The sequence below is a fragment of the Amblyraja radiata genome, chromosome 3 (genome assembly GCF_010909765.2).
Source record: "Amblyraja radiata isolate CabotCenter1 chromosome 3, sAmbRad1.1.pri, whole genome shotgun sequence".
Taxonomy (NCBI): domain Eukaryota; kingdom Metazoa; phylum Chordata; class Chondrichthyes; order Rajiformes; family Rajidae; genus Amblyraja; species Amblyraja radiata.
This window is the reverse complement of record NC_045958.1, coordinates 71,255,585-71,262,390: the sequence shown is the minus strand read 5'-3', so window position 1 is coordinate 71,262,390 and position 6,806 is coordinate 71,255,585. Positions and strand designations below refer to the sequence as shown.

Sequence of the window (6,806 nt, the reverse complement as noted above, 5' to 3'; positions counted from 1 at the left end):
TCGTTTCCCCTTCTCTCCCCCTCCTCGCTCTACCACCTCCCCCCTCTCTCTCTACCCTCCCCCCCCTCCTGTCTCACTCTCTATACCCCTCCCCCCCCCCCCACCTCTCTCTCTACCCCACTACCCCCCCTCTCTCTCTACCCCCTCTCCCCCCCTCTCACTACTCCATCTCTAACGGTTTCTGTCCGGCTGCGGGTCTCGAGCCTGTGTTTGTGGTTCCACGCGCATGCCTGTGCGGGCTGGGCTGTCCCGGGGGCTGCGCCGCGCAGGCGCGGTGGCGAGCGAGCGAGTGAGTGAGAGAGGGGAGGGGAGGGGGGGACGTGTGGATGTGCGGGTGAATAACACGGCTATCATATCATATCATCGTGCCCCGAAAAGCCGGCGCCGGCCCCGGCCCGCTCAGCGACCAGGTAGGTCGGTAGTCAGGCCGGCTGGCCGGGCTGCAGCGTCCCCGAGTAAGGGGGTCACCTCCCTCCCCCCAGCGCCCAGTCACGCTGCCGGCCAGCGCCCCTCCATCCCTGTAGCTCCCCGGCCCAGGGACTGCCCTCCTCGAGCTGCAGGCGCAGAGCCTTGTCCCCTCGCCCCCTCCCTACACACACTCATCGCATCAAACAATTACATCTACGTGTTGCTGCATCAAAATATCCCGGTCCCAGCTGAATTAGCGCGGCTTAAAGTTACTGATCCTGGGAAATTTCGAGGATCCCTCGCAGAAAGCTGAACCGAACTTGGCTTCCAGCATAAAGTGACTTTATAAATGTTTTTACTTTTGCTGTGATACATTTAATGTGATGAATACAACAACTTATTTTTTGCTTGACTATATCGCAGACGGTGTGATGACAAGTCAGCTCAAGAATTGCGCACTGTCGCTTATGCTTCCATTAGTTCTCCTTGTTACTTGCAATACTTCAATGTATGAAATGAATATTTCAAAATAATTGTTTAGAACAAATAACCGCTTTGTCATCCAAATTTAGTCACCCTGTTAACTGAGTTTACACTTGTTTTTCTCCCGTTTTTCCAGTGTCGTCAGTATTGTTAGTTTTTGCTTTGGCTCGCATTTATTTAAATGTTTGGGATTACTCACATACTATGATCTCTGAAATACAGATCTATTTGAGAAGAAACTAATGTGTAAAATAAAAGCAAAGTGTTGGAAGCACTCAGCTGGTCAGGCAACATTATGTGATGACACAATTAATGTGCCAGGCCTGAGACCCTTTCTCAAAACTGATATCTAAAACTGATATCACCTTATTTTAAAAAAAAAGTTAACTAGAAAGTGTACCTGTTGACAAGTCACAATGTAAATTGCTACCGAGTTAATTTCAATAGTTAAAAGCAATATAAACGAAAATAACTGTTCATCTAATTACTGCTCCTCCAATACTCTTGTTGGGAAGCAGTGATGTCTCTTGTTTCTCTTTCATTTCTCCTTGCATCTCATGGTAGACATTGCTTTATAACTGCCACCCTCTTGGTATTTTTTTTATCCGTTGCCTCTGCACAAACGCCCTTTTAGGCTCTTACTCTGCTTTTTTTTTTAATAAATATGACATTTTGTATTTATAATTCTCTGTGGTGCAGGAACCCAGAGGCATATCTTCTGTTTGTTTTGAGATACTGCTACCTACCTATAAACACTTTGAGAAGCTTCTAACTTATGTTCACTTTTTCCTTGAATCTAATCAGCATTGTTGTAAGCGCACCGTTGCTTTGAATTTTACTAATTATAACCCACTCCACTAATCTCCTATGTGATACTTTGACAAATATTTCTACAAGTTCATAACATCAAAGTTGGCCTGCCCCAATTTAGAATTTAACTTGACGATAGATACAAAAAGCTGGAGTAACTCAGCGGGACAGACAGCATATCTGGGGAGAAGAAATGGGTGACTTTTCAGGTTGAGACCCTTCTTCAGACTACCTACACTTGGTTGACTGGAGTAGGTTGGTTGCAGCCAAACAGATGTTTCGGAGAGTACAACCTCATCGTTTCTCAGCTCCGCACAGCCCGATTTTACCATCTCCCCAAAATCCACAAACCTGACTGTCCTGGCAGACCCATTGTTTCTACCTGTTCGTGCCCCACCGAACTTATTTCTACGAACTCGACTCCATCCTATCCCTCCTGGTTAAATCCCTCCCTACCTATGTTCAAGACACCTCACACGCCGCCATGACTTCTGTTTTCTAGGCCCCCATTCTCTCATCTTCACCATGGATGTCCAGTCACTCCACTACACCTCCATTCCCAAGTCCTGTTTATATCAATGGGTCGATGATGGAAAGGGTCAAGAGCTTCAAATTCCTGGGCGTGCATATCTCTGAAGATCTCTCCTGGTCCGAGAACACTGATGCAATCATAAAGAAAGCACATCAGCGCCTCTACTTCCTGAGAAGATTGCAGAGAGTCGGTATGTCAAGGAGGACTCTCTCTAACTTCTACAGGTGCACAGTAGAGAGCATGTTGACAGGTTGCATCATGACTTGGTTTGGCAACTTGAGCGCCCAGGAACGGAAACGACTACAAAAAGTAGTAAACACTGCCCAGTCCATCATCGGCTCTGACCTCCCTACCATCGAGGGGATCTATTGCAGTCGCTGCCTCAAAAATGCTGGCAGCATCATCAAGGACTCACACCATCCTGGCCACACACTCATCTCCCCGCTACCTTCAGGTAGAAGGTACAGGAGCCTGAAGACTGCAACGTCCAGGTTCAGAAATAGCTGCTTCCCCACAGCCATCAGGCTATTGAACTCAACTCAAACAAAACTCTGAACATTAATAGCCCATTATCTGTTTATTTGCACTTTATCTGTTTTATTTATTCATGTGTGTATATATTTATACAATGGTATTTAAGAAGGAACTGCAGATGCTGGAAAATCGAAGGTAGACAAAAGTGCTGGAGAAACTCAGCAGGTGCAGCAGCATCTATGGAGCGAAGGAAATAGGCAACGTTTCGGGCCGAAACCCTTCTTCCCAAAACGTTGCCTATTTCCTTCGCTTCATAGATGCTGCTGCACCCGCTGAGTTTCTCCAGCACTTTTGTCTACCTTTATACAATGGTATATGGACACACTGATATGTTCTGTATTCATGCTTTCTATATTCTGTTGTGCTGAAGCAAAACAAGAATTTTGTTGCCTTATCTGGGACACATGACAATAAACTCTCTTGAATCTTGAATCTTAAAGCCCTTCCTTGACAGCAGAACCAACCAATCCCCGTCTACTGATACTGTCCTCCGCCTAGCTCTCCTTACCCTTAACAACTTTTCGTTTGACACCTCCCATTACCTCCAAATCCAAGACGTAACTATGGGCACGCGCATGGGTCCAAGCTATGCTTGCCTCTTTGTATGGTACGTCAAACAATCCTTGTTCATGGCGTACCATTGCCCTATCCCTGAACTCTACCTCAGCTACATCGACGACTGCATTGCTGCTACCTCTTGCACCCATACAGAACTCACCGACTTCATCCATTTCACCACTAACTTCCATCCGGCACTCAAATACACCTGGACCATTTCCGACATCTCCCTACCATTTCTAGACCTCACTATCTCCTTCGCAGGTGACAGACTACTGACCGACATCTACTATAAACCCACTGACTCCCATGGCTATCTGGACTACACTTCTTCCCACATGGTGACTAGTTATTAATACTATGATGAGGAAACATTTATTTACACAGGACTGTAAATATTTGGCATTCTCTAGTTCAGTGATGTGGTTGTTCTATTGTTGATGAAATTGATAGATGTTTAGATAGAATCGGTAAATAATTTAAGTGTTAAAAACAATTTAATGCATCACATTGTGTATAGGAAGGAACTGCAGATGCTGGTTAACACTGAAGATATATATTAAATGCTGGAGTAACTCAGTGGAACAGGCAGCATCTCTGGAGTTTTGTGTCTGAAGAAGGGTCTCGAAACGAAACGCCACCCATTCCTCCACTAATGCATCGCATTGTGTACAGTGGTAGTTTTCTGTTGATCTTGTCATTCTAGTATTTGTTACGTTAATCAGTTTATCTAGGATTGTTCCGCAGCTAGTTCTGCTGCTGTAAAATAAAATTAATTTTGCACATTTACTAAAAACTTAAGTGACCATCTTATTTTTTGAAAATTGGTACAATTTGATCGTTTTTAGATATGAAGGCATTGAGATGTCTGATATTTGTTCAATGAACTTCTGAAAAATGTTTGGCTATGCAAAATCGGTCTAGTAGTAATTAGTTTTTGCATGCACAAACTGGAACATTTTAAGCCAAACTTTGAGGAAAATTAATAATGCACGAGTTTGCTATGCTGACTCATTTAGACAGAAGAGGTACCTATCAGAAACCAGTAATTAAAACAGATTCAGCCAACCACGACCATTGTTAGCCACAACCAGGAGTTATCTCAATGGAATCAATCAAATTTGTCAAAAAGAAGCCTCACTTTGAAGCCTGATTTTATACAATTGACTTCTGTGGTGAGTGCTGCCTTCTGAGGTTTTGCTGCTGTAACTGAAGTGTCACTCAAGGATAACGAGGAAACATTTCTTAACATGATCTAATGATTGTAGGACATTAGATTATTTATCCAGGCACAATATAATTTCATTTTTTTATTTCTAATAATTTAAATGGATGTCCATAATTTTACACATTTACAGGTAGCTCTGCTGTAACTATTTAGTTACATTCATAAAAAACCTTGTGCTATAAAAAATCACATTATAAAGACAATTGCCAATGGGGAAAGGTGGGTAGGGAGAGAGCCAATGGGGAAAGGTGCTTTAGCGGCTAGAGAGTTTTAGACTCTCAATGACAAAAATTAAGGTTTTCTCAACAGCAACATGTTTCTTTTTTATAACTGCATGCTAAAAATATTAAAGGTTGCAGGTTACATTTTGTGATAGAATATGGTTGAATGAGAAATGATAGCTTGTCAATTTCCATGGCCACCCAAAGTTAAAGTAGCGGCTGTGTTTTAGGCACAATGGTGTTTGATTAGTGCTGGGAGGTTACATGTAAATGGGATTTTCCCCTCTATACTGTATAAATCCAAGACAACATTTTTTCTGCTTGTTATTTTCCAAATTAGCTTTCATGTGGTTCTCTAGTTCCTGATCAAAATCGTGTTATAGAAAATTCAGCCCACACAACGCAAACAATACTCCCCAATTCATTGCTCATGTTATTTCCAGTTGCCTTATGGGAAAAAAATGTGTTATAGCAAACTACCTGTATCTTGAAGGTACACAAAATTGCTGGGGAAACTCAGCGGGTGCAGCAGCATCTATGGAGTGAAGGAAATAGGCGACGTTTCGGGCCGAAACCCTTCTTCAGACACACCTGTATCTTGATATGTGTCTATTTGAATTTTAGGAATTGCCTAAAATACGAGTCATGTGGACCAACAGTTCATTATGGCAGTATGCCATTGATAGTTTTGTGTAATCATCTGACAAATATAAAGAGTAAACATACATATAGATAAGAAAAAATATATATGTAGGAAAAAACATGAACAATATATTTAAAACATCAGTCTTTTGTTTGAGTACATGATTTGATAGATCTACCAAACAGATCTAGTTTTTGAAAGCTTTTAAAATGTATTGGCCTTCATATGTGACAAAGACATTTAGCGATCCAAGCGAAGTGCTTTGTTCTTTCCCTCCTCTGTTCCAACTTTCTAACCCTCCCCCATCACAATGAGTTTGAAGAAGGGTCCCAACCTGGAATGTCACCTATCCATGTTCTCCAGAGATGCTGCCTGACATGCTGAATTGCTTCAGCACTTTGTGTCTTTTTTGTAAACCAGCAGCTGCAGTTCCTTGTTTATACACGTGTAGTTTTATTGTTTTGTTTGAAGTAACTGCAACTCTTATTGGTCAGTTGCAGTTACTTCAAAGCCTGCTTCATAATTCCAATGTGCATGAATGTATTTTGCATCAGCAAGGTCAGAAACTCAGCAAGATGCAACAACACAGCCATAAACAAATCCCAACAACTTGCATTATTTCTTGCACACATTTCTCTGGGACCTCACATGGTTGCTCGTTGGCATGCTTAGATTTTGCTTAAATTTGCTTAAATTTGTAAAAGGAAAGTGTGCTATAAATCTGTTGACATCGCAGAACTGGCCTGTTATTAGCATTAGATCATCACAACATGAAATGTGTTGCAGAAGTGGATGAGTTTCCTTTAAGTCATTCACTAGGTGCTGTATCTGTATCATGAAATAGCTGTTCTCCCATCTCCTGCTGCCAATTTTTCAACACATCTTAATTCAAGCTGTTGTGATTGCTGATGTGCACTGATAAAGAGATATTTTTGGAACATTGCAATTTGTTAATTTAGTTGGATCATGGGGCTTCATTAATTACAGATGAAAATTTCATACCACACAAGTTGATTAATTATTGCTTGCAGATTGTCAAGCATTTTGGGGAATTATTGTTATGGACAATGCATAATGCTGGTGCATAATTGCAAAGCAGACGAAGTAAATAGCTTGAACCCTGTGTCGTAATAATTGCTTTTGTACAATACATACGAGATCACAAGAAAAATTGCTGCTGTTTCCTTCTGTTTTCTTATTCTTCCATTGTAGGTTTTTAATTTCAAATAGGTCTTGGTGATTAAGTAATCAGTAGTTCACTTTTCTTGTTGGGATACTGTGCAGCTTAAACTTGACATCTCCTTGTTTGTCCTTTTCAGCAGCAGTTAATTCTAACTCCGAGAACTTATTGCAATATTGATTTTTCTCCCTTTGCTTTCTAATATGATA

At 41.6% G+C, this 6,806-nt stretch overlaps 1 protein-coding gene across 12 annotated transcripts in view; it reads left to right on the top strand.

Moving 5' to 3' along the window:
• Positions 1-277: 277 nt before the first annotated feature.
• mpdz (multiple PDZ domain crumbs cell polarity complex component) overlaps positions 278-6,806 on the top strand; it is a 171,451-nt gene continuing 164,922 nt past the window's right edge. For 10 of the 12 annotated variants that reach the window (XM_033018012.1, XM_033018007.1, XM_033018008.1 and 7 more), the window contains exon 1: positions 319-410. The gene's annotated coding sequence lies outside the window, so the exon portion shown is untranslated. Of the gene's footprint in view, positions 415-6,806 lie in introns of all 12 variants that reach the window. The other 2 variants (XM_033018014.1, XM_033018003.1) reach the window with 2 other exon arrangements.